General features: G+C 46.5%; 1 protein-coding gene across 1 annotated transcript in view; it reads right to left on the reverse strand.

Moving 5' to 3' along the window:
- The window catches only part of LOC139262374 (protein phosphatase 1 regulatory subunit 37), a 374,617-nt gene that overhangs the window by 23,105 nt on the left and 335,924 nt on the right, over nt 1–15,588 (reverse strand). The window lies entirely within an intron of this gene.

Here is a 15,588-nt window from a genome sequence, read left to right on the forward strand (position 1 = left end):
CAAAGAATTGGAACGATTGGCTACGAATTAAAAAAAAAAAAATTGAGTGGCGTGAATGGGAGTTAATGAGAAATACATTATATTCATTCACAATTGACTGTTAAAATGCTTATAGTTGTTTCACTGGTTGGGGGAGGAGTGGAAAAGAAGGCTCAGGTAGAATCAGTGCAGGAAACTTCTGGGTCCTGACAAGTATATAGCGCTAGGTAGCTATGACGCAGATAAAGGTGACAACATAGGGTACTGAAATCAAAAGCAAGATCAAAGTGCCATACTCACTACAGAATGGGCTCTTCTGACAACTCGTAAGTTGCCAGATCTGACACTATTGACTGCAAGAAGGTGAATTAGCCCTGTAGCAAAACACAACCCTCCCCGCAACAAACGCTTGTGAGTATATCCATTGAGGGATGGTAGTCAGACAGGTGATGTATGGACTTTGCCTGGAGCTCTAGAAGCACCAGGCAGTCTTGAGTCCTACTTCACCTAAATATTCAACCCCATTCACCAAGAATGTCCCACAGGACAACTTGGAAAATTAACAAATGCTATCCAGGATTTTTTCCTGTCTGACTGGGCCATTAAAGCTCCACATTGGATAATGACCCAGCTCTGTACGAGCCCCTTGTGCTGGCACGACCCTTGAATTATCCCTGACTCAGATGAACTTCAGCAAAGCCAGTAAAGCATAAGTTCCCAGTGTGCATTAACTATACCAACAACATCAATGTATTCTCCTGTAACTATCATGTAACAAAACTGTACAGTAACTCCACGAAATGGAGGTATGGGTGTTTTTTTCTCTGAGAATTAGGAAAAAAGATAGTAATCTTTTCTGCTGTTATGAACTGAATCGTCATGTTGCCTCCCTAGTGCTAGAACAAAGAACATAACAGAGTGGACGGAGGTGGAACTTGAGCAGCCTGAAGTTAAACTTCACTTTGGAACCAAGGTCCGAGGAAGAGGCAGAATTAAATACGTTGGGATCCTCGTCCACCAAATGGCAAGCAGAAATTCTAGAGTCCAGAATGCCAACAGATGAATTTTTATAGAGTGGGAGAGCATGCTATGATTTTATTGGGTAACATAGTTAAGAACTCTTGGAGGTCCTCAAATAAAGACAAATAAATTTGAAAGGCACTGAAGCTGAGATTTGAACTGAAAATGCGATGGCACGGGAAACAAATGATTGAAACATTTTGCAACATGACCCTGTCATACCTCCTGCAGAAATTCTACTCTCTGGATACCATTTTTTCTTCAGGACAGTACAGGTTGAACCTCCCTTATTCAGAACCCTCGGGACCTGGCCTGTTCTGGATAAGGGATTTTTTTCGGACGAGGGGTAATCACGTTAAATTGGATGGTACAGGTACTGAGCAAGGGAAAATCGGGGCTGGCTGGCTTGGGGCTGGGAGTGTGGCAGAAAGATCATGGAGGGTGAGGGTCAGGCCAGTGATTATGGGAGTCGGCAGCGAGGAAGGACTTCAATTTGTTCAATTTGTTTATGTCAGAGTTCTGTGCATACGCCACCCTGTGGCCGGGAATGGTTCTGGACGAGGGGTGGTTCTGGATAAGGGAGTTCTGGATAAGGGAGGTTCAACCTGTATTTGTAATCCAAATATTAAATTGTTGGCATAACTTCTATTGGAAATAGCTGACAAATTTTAATAGTTCTTGCTAAGCTCTCAAACTTACACCACCACACTTAACCTATTTCTCAGTTTATTTCACTCACACAATGCCTTCTGGCACATGATGAGTTTTCTTCTACCTTGGATGAGAATAATCTCCGGTGACGATTCAGCACCACCTTGCTGCTTAGCCTAATGAACCGCTTGTCATCTGCACAGAAAGGGAGCCAGGATCCACACAACACTGATCCTTCCACAAACCCAGATCCCAACTGAGGCAGGATCTGTTCATCCAGTCAAACCAACCATGTCACTTGGCCATAGCCATGTCACTTGGCCATAATTATATAGAATCATAGAAATTTATGGCATGGAAGGAGGTCATCTGACCCATCATGTCTGTGCTGGCCGAAAAAGAGCTACCCAGCCTATTCCCACTTTCCAGGTCCATAGCATTGTAGGTTACGACACTTCAAGTGCATATCCAAGTACTTTTTAAATATGATGAGGGTTTCCGCCTCTACCACCCTTTCAGGCAGTGAGTTCTAGACCCCCGCCACCTCTGGGTGAAACAAGTTCTCCTCAACTCCACTCTAATCCATATCAAATGACCATAACCATATTGCATTACAAGTCATTTGTTTGGTACATCCATTAGTACTTTGACATTGGAACAGACATCTAAGGTCTGGATGGTGCACTGGGTTACTGCAATGGTGTTTCATCGAATTGGTCTGGGAAGTGCAAAACACCGTACTAGTGCAGCCAGGGCTACTTTCTTTGAGATTATGAGTAAGGGAATATTGTTGGGCAGAGTAGAGGAGGCCATTACCCAATATCTATTCACGATATATGTGGTTTGGGAGTGTTTGATGCTACCGCTGAATGTGTAGACATAGAAAATGTATCTGTTTCCCAGCCCTAACATCGCTCACCTTAATGAATGCTAAAGAGCCAATCATGTGACCCTTTGCTCCCACTGGGGAGCCATTCTCACAGGGACCGTGGATCAAAATAGCAGGCAATGTATTGTAGTCCTATCTTTGACCCACGCCCCTATTCAGCACGACTTGGCGGCTGGGCAGTCGAGGTGGGGGGGGGGAATGCAGAATAGTGGAACGAAGCCTAAAATTCACAAAAAAATGAATTACAACAAGTCCCTGAAATTACATTAAATCTGTGTTTACCAGTGTTTTACAGTTTATGTTTTAGTATTGCTGTTTAAAATGATTTTAATTGTTACGGTACATGCCCTAGCCCATTGCTGCACTTTTGCCAGCTGACAATTATTTTCTTACAAACCGCTTTCTGTCTCTGTCAGCTTGTTCCTTTCCTGCAATGCATTTGTGTTTCTTCAGGTACATGCCTAGTTCATGTTTTTTTTTGCTGCTCTGCTTGCCTTTCCTGCCTCTCTTCCCTCCCCGCTGTTCCTCATTCTGCTTTCTCTTTGACTCAGCTTCTCGGCTGAAACAGTGGGACCTGTAATCACACACTGAGGCCCCAACTCCACTTACATCTGACAGACTGTGGCACCAGCAGCATCAGGAGAGCACCATTCCTCTTCCATGTAACATTTCCTACATTACAACAGTGAAGACATATCAAAAGTACTTCATTGACTGTAAAGTGCTTTGGGACGTCCCCCGAGGTGTTGTTTAAATCAAGTTCATTCTGTCTTTCTTTTCTAGCACACGATTAAAAACTGAAAGGGGGCAAAATTTGGTGCCTTTGTACCTCCAGTTAGCACCCCCTGGGGGCTCGGCAATAATATCGACTTCTGCCATATTCGACGAGAGTTTTGCGGCGGTGCTACGGCATTGCACACTGATCTCCTGCGCCTGGAGATCATGACGTCATCGCCGTGCGCATCACCCTGGTAGTGCCCCGGACCCGAAATTCAGTTCCGCCCCCTGCAGTAGTGTCAGGCGAAAACACCGACAGCTGCAGGAGGCATGCATCAGGTGACTGGCTGCTTCAGGGACGTTGCTTATAGACGAGGTGGCCGAGATAAGTAAAACCTTGAATTAGCGTGACACTTCCTTCTTGTAGCGCAAACTTTTTTAAAGTTTGAAATGATTAGCGCCTGGTGCTAATTTTTCAAACTTTTGAAAGTTAACGCCCCAAACAGGGCGATACCCAATGTCACCCCCACAAGGTTTACACCGAGATTGATTGGGTTTAGCGACAATGCCCTCATGGTGGAATAGTCTGCTGATTCTCTCTAGTCTACAACTAAAGCATTACCACTTGGGCAAGGTGCCAGAGAGCTTCTGCTGTCTGTGGAGCTATCCCTCAGTATGAATCAGTACTCTCAGAAGAAGAGGGGGGGAGGCGATAAAGGGGGAAAGCGGCTTGCCCAGGGACCCATGAACTGTTTCAGGAAGCCAAAGGGAAATGGTCGGTCCAAGGAGCCGTTAGATAGCCCAAAGAGCAAGTGGAAACAGCTGACCCAGGCCGCCACAAGCTTCCCCAGGGAACCACAAGCTTCCCCAAGGCACCTCGAGCTGGCCCAGGGAAGCACAAGCTGCCCAAGGGAGCCACAAGCTGGCCCAGGGAGTCACGAGCTGGTCCAGGGAGTCACAAGTCAGTCCAGGGAACCACAAGCTTCCCCAGGGCACCTCGAGCTGACCCAGGGAGTCACGTGCCCGTGCTGGCCCAGGGAGTCACGAGTCGACTCAGGGAACCATGAACTGACCCAGGCGGCTACAAGCTAGCCAGGGAGACATTAGCTGACAGCATTCTATGGTTTAAATTACATTAGAATCAATATCATTGGTATGATCGGTTATCAGAGTGCTATAAACCTGCTGGTAAGACTTACTTAGAATATTATATTGAATAGAGTTCTCTATAAACTTCCATTTAAAGATTTCCCGGCTGCAGGTATGACTAGCTGTCATTCACAGTTTAACCTCTCTTTATAAACAGTTTGGTTCAGCATTTGGCATGTTTTTTTCAGGTTAGAATTTTAAAACAGTGGTTAATTTTTTGGAACAGTTCAGTGAGTGGGTCGGGATCTGAAAGCAATAATAAATTCTAAGTGCGAGGCTATTAGGCTTTGCCGTGGCAACGGTCCTTTTAGCCTCTTCTTGTGGCGGTGACAATAGCGGGTGCTATAAGCCCCTACCTGGAAGAACAGACACCTTTTTGTCATCATATCTTCCTATAAATTGAGGGGCAGCATTATCCCTCAACAATGACAAAGCAATGAGCCGCTCACAATTTTTAATCAATACCATTTCATTTCTGCCCATCATTAGTATTGTTTTCATGGAGCTAAGACCAAAATAGACATTATAAAAAAATTATTGATGGCGCAGGGTGAAAAGCTATTACTGTGTTTAATTTTTAAGATTTAGATGCCAACCATTAACCACTCGAGCTTTGTCTTTCTGTTTTATGGTTATATCTGAATCCCTGGCTAAAGTTACAATCTTGTATAATCAAAGGCAGAGGAATTTGCGTTTATATAGTGCCTTATCATGTCCTCAGCATGCCCCAATGTTTTTCTACGACTAATGGATTACATTTGAAGTGCTCTCGCTGTCGTTATGCACGCATAATTCTACATATCATGACTACTAATACGATTGAAGAATTAAAATAACATTTCCACCTACAGACTAAAATTGCTTGTCCCTGCACGAGGGAGAGCAGGAATTTTAAAAGGGCATTTTTCACCCAGACCTTTTTCGGGTAACGCAACGATTGTTCTTCTTTTCTGACATCGTTCAAAAGTCGGACGAGCTTGTGGTCACAGAGGTTGTCCCATGACCGAAGGCCACTTTGATTTCATTTCAGACTATCTAACCCACACAGACAGCTGCCTCTGCTCCAGGCAACGGCCACTGCTGGCACCGTGCCAGGGGCACGGGCTCTCTTTGTTTGCCAGGCGACTGAGCCTAATAGAGATCAAACCAGGGGCTTCTCCCAAACGTGGCAGCTTCCTTTGACGACGGTGCTAAGGGATTTGGATATCGCAGTTTGCATATGGGCACAAAGGTGTGCCAGTTTACGCCCATCTGAGCCCAAAATGGCGTAAATATTTTCACTGGAGAGGGGGCATTGTTAATATTTTTATTTGTGTGAAAAGGTTGGTCTGCACTCTGTGCCCACAAAGCAGAACTACAAGTCCTGTATTATGGGCCAACTTTCTGTTAACCTTTCATTAGAATTATTATTGTTTTAAAAGCAAATACTATTTTTATTGCACGTAACACATGTGATAAACAGTGATAAAGGATGAGAAAGGCTGAATGTACCTTGGATTTTGGGAACATTGAAATTGCTTGTGAAGTAAAATTCATAGTTCGCTTCCTCATCTTTCTTCCCCTCCAATGTTGTGGGTATTTTTATCACGTCCATCACACACAGGATACACCATTCCCTTTCTCCAGGCCTCTGTCAGTATAGCTTTGTAACCGTGCACATCAGTAGCTGACCTGACTTGCCCTTCCTGTAAGGTGCAATCTCCTTCCCCCCTCCTCACTTACCACTCCACCCGCCAACTGCACCCCCCCCCCCTGCCCCCCCTCACTGGTTGAGATCATGAATTCGCTGTTAGGGAAGATCCAAGCCCAAGTGAGTGACAGAACAATTTGTAGTATTTTAAGTTTAAAAGTGTGAACAGGGGGTTAGAAAGTTACAGCCCCGAAACAGCCATGCTGGCCAGTCATGTCTACGCCAGTGTTTTCTGCAAATGAGCCCTCATTCTAATCCCACTTCTCCTGCTCGCTCCCCGTACACTTTCATGTTCTTTTCCCTTCTAAAAGAATTTATGGACTGGTTTACAGCATAGAATTCCGCCGTTGCCTGTGTTGAATTTGCCTTCAAGGCAGGCATTTTTCTGGTCTGACCATGTTTAAAGGACAATTGAGTGCTTTTGAATAGGAGTATCCGAATGTGGAATTTATTTTAGTGATATTCCTTGTCAGGTTATTTTTAGGTGTCATTACCCTAGGGTTTTGGCTGCCATGTTTCCAGTCACTACGATTCTAATTTTGAAAATGGGCACTGCAATGGGGACCCCTCTGTTTTGTGGTATTTGGAGAGGATGGAAGAACGCTGAGAAGCAGGTCCGATTCAATCAGAGAAAGACTACCTGAACTATGCCTTATAGTATACCTTGGAATATCAGAGGAAAACTTGGCATGCTCCACTTTACAACGGAGGTAGTGATCGAGTTGTGTCATCGCTTAGAATCTGACCTCTGCCTAACCTCCTCCACCGGGACGCACTGCCAGTAGCTATCAGGGTCACCCTAGCTCTATGTTTTTAATGTGGCTGGCTCATTCCAAGCTGCCACAGGGGATATCATGAGCATTAGTCCATCTGCAGTTCATAAATGCATAGAGCAGATCACTGAGACATTATTGATCAGGGCAAACAATTTCATCACCTTCCCATAGGCACACCAGGAACATTATGCGACTGCGCAATTTAGTTTTACATGGTTGGAATCCCTAATTTACAGGTATCATTGTTGACGCCCATGTGTCCCAACTGACCCTTGCTGCCTTCACAAACTACAACAGCTTCAGCTTCATCAAAGATCATCTTAGGCCATGGAAACAAGATCATACAAGAGGTGGTTTATTTGCCAGGCAGCAGTTATAATGGGCCGATTTTCATCAAGGCCTCTGCCCACCCAAGTGCCGCCCAAAATGCCGCCGATGGCCGCCGAGGTACCGGATGGTACTTTGGGCGGGATATTCATGGCCAAGGTCCCTCGAAAGTCGGCGGGCGGCAAATGGACGACGTACACCACCAATCTGGGCGGCAGCGGGCGGGAGCTCTCATTCTCGGTGGCAGAGGCGCTTGCCGCCCAAGTGCCGCCGGGGATTGAGTCGGGCCCACGGAGGGTCGAAGACCTGAAAAAAGAATCAGCAGTGAAATATTTTAAAACTATCCAAAGACCTTTAGGGGACCCCATCCAGGTAAGTCGCTGATGAAAATTTAAAAAAAAAATGTTTACTTACCTTTTTTTCAGGTTCAGACTTACCGTCGGGGACAGACCAGACTCCTCGCAGCGGTCAACCCCCATTCTGCCGCCAAGTCCCGCCAATTCCCGCCCGCAGGAATCTGGGAGCTCGGCGGGCGGGAGGTCAGTTGCACCACTCGGCCGCCCGCTGGAGGCCACCTCCAAAGTGGTACTGGGCAGATCTTCACAAGAAATGTTGGCGGCAGTGGGTGGTGAGTTGATGAATTTTGGCCCCCAAGTCTTCATTTTAAGGCAATCTACTAAGCCAGGCTTATGTTACAGAGCAAGGTGGCTCACTGATGATCTTGGCTAACCTCTTCAGCCTTGCCTCCTGGTACCTTTGAAACAGCCATGAAGAGGTATAATGAGGTCCACGTAGCCAACAAGGTTATTGTCGTAAACACACTACAGGGTGTAGGTATCTTGATCTTCAGATCCCCGGGCAGATCAAGATATGCCACATAGCATGCCGCTAGGATGAGCGGGATCTTCATAGTCTGTCACATGTTCCACAACTTTTGCCCTCCAAAGAGGTATAAGCATGATGGACATGATGGCTGAGGAGGTCACATTCCTACAGGCACAAGCACAGCAAGACAAGGAGCCAGAGGAGATCCCTACAGAAGCACCTTTGTAGGCAGTAAAATGGCAGGGCCTCACCAAGAAACCTTCAGCTAAGCACCGCATCTGCCCACTGCACGAATGGGCCTTTCCATATGGGCAGTGGCCAGACACATCTTCACCAAAATTAGCCTCTGCCCCACCCGATAGCCACGGGTCGCATTCCTTCCCTCTGCTATTATGCCTCACCAAAGAAAGTTCCCTGGGCACCAAATATCTAATCCGGTCAGTGTTTTCTGACCCAATGCTTCCCCCTGCTGACATTGTATGTTGTGTATGCTCTGGAACCTACCCTAGTGCTTGTCTAAGGATCTCCCCACCACCCGCCCCCCACTCCCCCCTCCCCCACCCACCCCACCACCCGGGAGACAGGAGAGAGTAAGAAAGCTGGCTTGGTCGCTGCTTGTTTTGTGAGTGCTCAACTCAGCCTTCCGCCTCAGTCAAGCAGCAGCAGGGCGAAAAGAAACTCACCCTTGTTGGCCTGCACACTTTGCCCAGCTACTAGATATACTGTAAAGCTGGCTAGCTTCCTGAGGCTATTAACGTGCTTTTCCTCTTTTGCTTCAGAAGGCTGTTGGGAGACTGTGTTTACATTGACTGCCACCTATTGCCAAATAGCTGGCACATTTCTTCTCCGGAGGGTGCCCTACACGTCCTTCTTAGCTGCAATTCCTCCAGGAGGAAGCATCCTTCCTGCAGTCATTTCTTTGCAGCCCACCAAGAATTGTCTTGCCCCTTTAAGTACCAGTGGCAGCCTTTAAGAGCTACAACTGAGTGTTATTTCCCATTCCCCTGTCACAGTGACCTCCTGTTGGCAAGTCCAATCTAGACTGCAAGCTCAGCGTGAATATGTAATGAGACCAATCGTTGTCGATTTCGGCAAACATCTTTGCTTGCCACTCCAAGAACCCAGTATCCAGGCCTGGTACTGGAACTGGAAAAGGCAGAGTAAGCGAGCAAAAACACATTTGTGCCAATTAACCAAAGGGGGAGATCAAACAGCCTATCTTTCAGTCAATGACGGAATGCATTATTTGGTCCCATCTGCAAAACCTTCACCCTGCCAGCACTGCTGGGTGTTAAATTGAGAACCATCACATGCTTTAACCTTTCGAGAACTGAAAGGTCCTTTCAGTTTTCACATTTCACACATCTTTTCTTTCATATGACATGTGCGGAAATGAGTTTCCGCATTTTGGAATGCTGAATATTATGGAGCGGGTCTGTAGACACCCAGAGAACTATATGAAAATTGTTCAGTTCACAGAGTTCTTGGAATTAATGACCTTATCCCACTATTGTAAATGCAGAAATGGACTCGGAGTTGGATGCAAATAACCACTTTTCTGTTGACCCAGAATTCTGCAACCAAAGCCCTGCCTTGCACAAAACAATGCACATCAACCATCCCATACTCCTCAAGCTCCACTGGCTTCCTGCACCCCTTGTAACAATCCTAGTCATAAGAACATAAGAATTAGGAGCAAGAGTAGACCAGACAGCGTCTTGAGCCTGCTCCACCATTCAATAAGATCATGGCTGATCTTCGACCTCAACTCCACTTTCCCGCCTGATCATCACAGTCCTCTGGGGTAGAGAATTCCAAAGATTCACATCCCTCTGAGTGAAGAAATTCCTTCTCATCTCAGTCTTAAATGGCCGGCCCCTTATCCTGAGACTGTGCCCCCTAGTTCGAGACCCTCCAGCCAGGGGAAACAACCTCTCAGCATCTACCCTGTCAATTCCCCTCAGAATCTTTTATGTTTCAATGAGATCACCTCTCATTCTTCTAAACTCCAGAGAGTACAGGCCCAATTACTCAATCTCTCCTCATAGGACAACCCTCTCACTCCAGGAATCAATCCAGTGAACCTTCACTGCACCGCCTCTAAGGCAAGAATTCCACCACTTCCATTCTCTTCAGGGCCTTGTTCCACCCTGTCTGTGTAATGTTCTTCAGCCTAATCCCAGTTTGCATCCTTCACACTGACTCTGGTTTGCTACTTGTTCCTCTCTGCGCCCGCTCCCCACCCCTAGCGCACTCATTTTGTTGGTAGTTCTTCCAGTCACCAGCCCCAGGCCCTTTTAATTTTCGTACTTTGCCTTCTTTTCCCAATGTCTGCCTTCAAGAGCCTCTTTGAGACTTTTCTGAATGACTGAGTCCTCAGTGCCCCAAACCTTTCTTGCTAAGTGCTTTGAGACGTACTATTACTCATACAAGTCTTGTTCTTGTTGAATGGACATCCACAATCTATGAACCTTAATTATAAGGTTCTGATTATGGACTTACACCTGAAATGTTCAAATGCTTTTTCTCTTTACAGATGCTGACAGAACTGCAATCTACTTCTAGCATTTTCTGGGGGGGTTTTCTTTCAGATTTCCAGCAGTTGCATTTTTTCCCCTCATTATTTATAAGAGTGTGACTTGCTTCAAGCAGAGCCCAGGGACTAACAGGCAGGCTGCATCGCCTCCAAATTAGTCCAAAGGTTCGGATTTTTCTGAATATTCAAATTTTTACTCAATTCGGATCAGGCTCCCTTGTATTCTCAGGCAAAATTGTTGAAGATACAAATTCCGCAAACAATTACTCAGAATCATTGGGCTAGATTTTCTTGAGAGCTCCTCAACGCCCGATCGCCTGCCCAGAAAAACCGCAAACGTTTGGTAAGTAATGCTGGCGAGAATTTCCACTTTTAAGTTAAAACTAATTAAAACTAATCACCCAGCGAGAAAATGGGTCTTGCACTTTTATTCTCGGCAGTTTTCTTGGTGGTTAAAGGGAAACTAAGTAAAACGGGCGGGTTTTTTAAAAATTTAGTCGGAGGTTGCGGTTGGGCCTAGGGAGGGGGGAGAACTTAAAAAATATTTTTCACTTAGAAAAAGTTAAAAAAAACATTCCCAAGACACTTTCACACCTAATCGCCGTTTTAAAATTAAAAAAAATAAATAAAGAACCTTTAACTTACCTTTCTTTGCAGAGTATTCACCTACCGCCATGTTTAAGCAGTTTTCACAGGGCGGTTCCCTCGGCGATCTGGACGGGCTTCCGTTGAGGCCAAACTTACGTCCCGGCGATTTGGTCCCGGCGGGCGATTTCAGATTTGGGCGATACCATTGAAAAACAAAAGGGGAAACTTTCGCCAGGAGGAAAAAAGTACTGCCGAGAACCCGCCGAAAACGAAAGGAAAGTTTAGCCCCATAACTTTTAAGTTTTTAAGAAAGACCTCGAGGAAGAAGGGAAAATTGAACGGGAACACCTCACAAAGGGAAAGGTCTTAGTTTCAACATTCACCTCGACGTTACTGAGCTCCTGATATCAGCTGTGAAGGAAAAGCATCGTTAAATATCGCCGGCACTCTCGGTGGAGTGCTTCAGACTGTCAAATCGCCATATAAAAAGGACTACAATCCTGACACAGCACTGTTTGAAGTCTCAGTCCTGCTAACTTGCATCAGGGCACCCATGTAAGTAGGTTAGGTTATGTGTTGGAGCCATATGCTGCTGATCAAAATGAATTGCAATAGGGTTTTCACCTGGAGTGAACAGCCACTATAACATTTATCAAACAAATAAGGTCTCATTTTATCATCTCAGCTCATTATAAATATAGGACAGATGCATTAATATAGACAAAGCGCCCTGATGGCTCAATGGTAGATGCAGAGTCCTGATGTGACCCTGAGCTAAGTAAAGGATTAGGTCCTGGGTGAGCAGCTAGATTCTCACCAAGGAGCAGCTTTTGGTCAGTGAAAAATGAACCCTTCCTTAATAAGTGGGAGGTAAACAAAATAAGCTCTGCCTGGGCTAGCTTGCTATTGTGCTTTTAAAAGGCTGCCGAGTGCACCTGCTGCTGTGGATTCCACGATTACCTACAAATCTCCAATAATGGTGGTTCTCTGAGGGCAGCGGTCATCTGTTAGGTCATTTGACAAGGTGAGGGGTAGCAGTAGCATTCTCTTGAATGTCCTCAGGTACATGGTATCCCATGAAATGAAGGCTCCAATGATTGCGCAACAGTCTTGCTGCCACCATGCCTCAAAAATGCCCAGCCGCAGTCAACAGGGTGGTGCACGACAGGCTGAGAAATGACAGTGTACCATTCACAAGGAATGACTCTGGACCTTCCATCCCATCTCTACTCGGGCGACAACAGATTCAAGGTCGATTCCCTTTTCCTCTTTCGCCTTTTTTTTTTAGTAATTTATTCAACTTTCTTTTAAGCTGTTGCCCATGAAGTCAATTTTCTGAGTGGATGCAGTCATGTCATTACTTTGGTTGTGAAAGTGTTAAGTACACCTTGCACTTCCTTATTCTGCCTCTAGATGTCAGTGCTGGCTTTAAAATGAAGGCCCTGGCCTCCTTCACAGCTCAGCAATCAGGCAGCAGTGTTTTCATCAGCAACTCCGTCAAGCATGACTTGTATTTTCTTTATTGTGTGGCTATAAATTGAGTTACTTATTTTTAAGGATAGTAAAATTGGATGAAAAAGATTTAACTTAACAATGACACAAAAATATCAGCATTTTACAAGGTCTTAAAAATTACATTTAAATTACCATTGGGCTGTTTCTTGTGCAGTGACTGACAGCAATAGGAAGGCAGAGAATAGCCTAAGTTCCAACCTTTTTATTACATTTGCCTGAGAGTAAATCAGTTATTTTCCAATTTGCAATCCGATTCATTACAAATTTTATTGAGTTTAACTTGAAAAAGGCAATAAAAGGTGTTTAATCCTAAATTTAGGAAGCCACGCTACACCAGGAGTGTTCAAACCCAGACCAGAATACACATATCTATCACACCTACTGCAGTAAGTAATCATGGACATCTGTCTGTACTAAACTGGCTCTGAGGAGAGACACTTCCAAGTCCCTTGATCAGCCTGTTAACCAAATACTCCACAGGAGTTTAAAAAATATATCTGTTCATGGGATGTGGGCATCGCTGGCAAGGCCAGCATTTATTGCCCATCCCTAATTGCCCTTGAGAAGGTGGTGAGCCGCCTTCTTGAACCGCTGCAGTCCACCTTGTAGCGATTTGGTACAACTGAGTGGCTTGCTAGGGGGAAGCTGAGTGTCAGCCACATTGCTGTGGGTCTGGAGTCACATATAGACATATAGGCCAGACCGAGTAGGGACAGCAGATTTCCTTCCCTAAAGGACATTAGTGAACCAGGTGGGTTTTTACGACAATCCGGCAGTTTCATGGTCACCATTATCGATATTACCTTTATAATTCCAGATTTATTTCAGTAACTGAACTTAAGTTCCTCAGCTGCCATAGTGTGATTTGAACTTCTGTCTCTGGATCATTAGTCTAGGCCTGTGGATTATTAGTCCAGTAACAAAATCATATTTTGTCTATTTATCGCCACGATCACGCTGAAAGGAGGGGCTGTGGGCAGACGGAAATTTAAAACAGGAGCCTGCCACCCACGCAACGTCACGGGGCTCCGATTTAATAGAGGTGTTCAAAAGGGGGGGTTTTGATAGAGTGGATAGGGTGAAACTGTTTCCACTAGCAGGAGGGTCGGTAGCCAAAGGTTACAGATTTAAGGTAATTGTCAAAAAAGCTTGGGTGGGGAGATGAGGAGCATTTTTCTTTTAAAGCAACCTATAGCTGTGACCTGGAATGCTTTGCCTGAAAGGGTGGTGGCGAAGCAGATTCAATCATACCGTTCAAAAGGGAATTGGATATATACTTAAAAAGGAAAAATTTGCAGGGCTATGGGGAAAGAGCAGGGGAACAGGGTTAATTTAATCGCTCTTTCAAAGAGCCAGCCAAGACACGCTGGGCCGAATGGCCTCCTTCTGTGCTGTATGATTCTATCATTATGTAGGAGGCCCAAATCGAACCTTTGCATGGGACCCCCTTGCAAGGCAAACAAATAATCCGGTGAATTTGATCTCAAATCCACTCAATCCACCAAACCGGGACCAGCCGTTCAATAGGAAGACTGATCACCACCTGCGCTGGGCAGGAATGAGCAATGAATGAGAATGAGCTGGTGAGGCCCACATCCCATGAACGAATAAAAGAAAACAGTCCCCTGTATACTTGGACGAAAGAGATTCATTCACGTCTCTGTAAAATGAGTCCGCTCACTCATGCACACAGAGCAGTTTCAAATACAGCAATTAAAAAGCTCAGAGTTCTGCTGTCCAGTTTTCAATTATCAAAATGGTCACTGGCACCACACTGCATATCCCCAACACCCCTACCCCAACACCCCGACCCCCAACACCCCTACCCCAACACCCCGACCCCCAACACCCCTACTCCAACACCTCGACCCCTAACACCAATACCCCCAACACCCCGACCCCCAACACCAATACCCGCAACACCCCTACCCCCAACACCAATACCCCCAACACCCCTACCCCCAACACCCATACCCCCAACACTCCTACCCCAACACCCCGACCCCCAACACCCCTACCCCAACACCTCGACCCCTAACAACCCTACCCCAACACCCCTACCCCCAACATCCCTACCCCCAACACCCCTACCCCCAACACCAATACCCCCAACACCCCTACCCCCAACACCCATACCCCCAACACCCCTACCCCCAACACCCATACCCGATACCCATCTCCCAACACCGCTACCCCCAACACCAATACCCCCAACACCCATACCCCCAACACCTCTACCCCAACACCTCGACCCCTAACACCCCGACCCACAACACCCCTACCCCCAACACCCATACCCGAACACCCCGACCCCCAACACCCCTACCCCCAACACCCATACCCGAACACCCCGACCCCCAACACCCCTACCCCCAACACCAATACCCTCAACACCCATACCCCAACACCCCTACCCCCAACACCCATACCCCAACACCCATACCCCAACACCCCTACCCCCAACACCCCTACCCCCAAAACCAATACCCCCAACACCCATACCCCCAACACCCATACCCCAACACCCCTACCCCAACACCCCTACCCCCAACACCCATACCCCAACACCCATACCCCAACACCCATACCCTCAACACCCCTACCCCCAACACCAATACCCCCAACACCCCTACCCCCAACACCCATACCCCAACACCCCTACCCCAACACCCCTACCCCCAACACCCCTACCCCCAACACCCATACCCCAACACCCCTACCCCCAACACCCCTACCCCCAACACCAATACCCCCAACACCCCTATCACCAACACCCCTACCCCCAACACCCATACCCCAACACCCCTACCCCCAACACCAATACCCCCAACACCCCTACCCCCAACACCCATACCCCAACACCACTACCCCCAACACCCCTACCCCAACACCCATACCACAACACCCCTACCCCCAACACCAATAC

Source organism: Pristiophorus japonicus, chromosome 4 (genome assembly GCF_044704955.1).
Source record: "Pristiophorus japonicus isolate sPriJap1 chromosome 4, sPriJap1.hap1, whole genome shotgun sequence".
NCBI classification, from domain to species: domain Eukaryota; kingdom Metazoa; phylum Chordata; class Chondrichthyes; family Pristiophoridae; genus Pristiophorus; species Pristiophorus japonicus.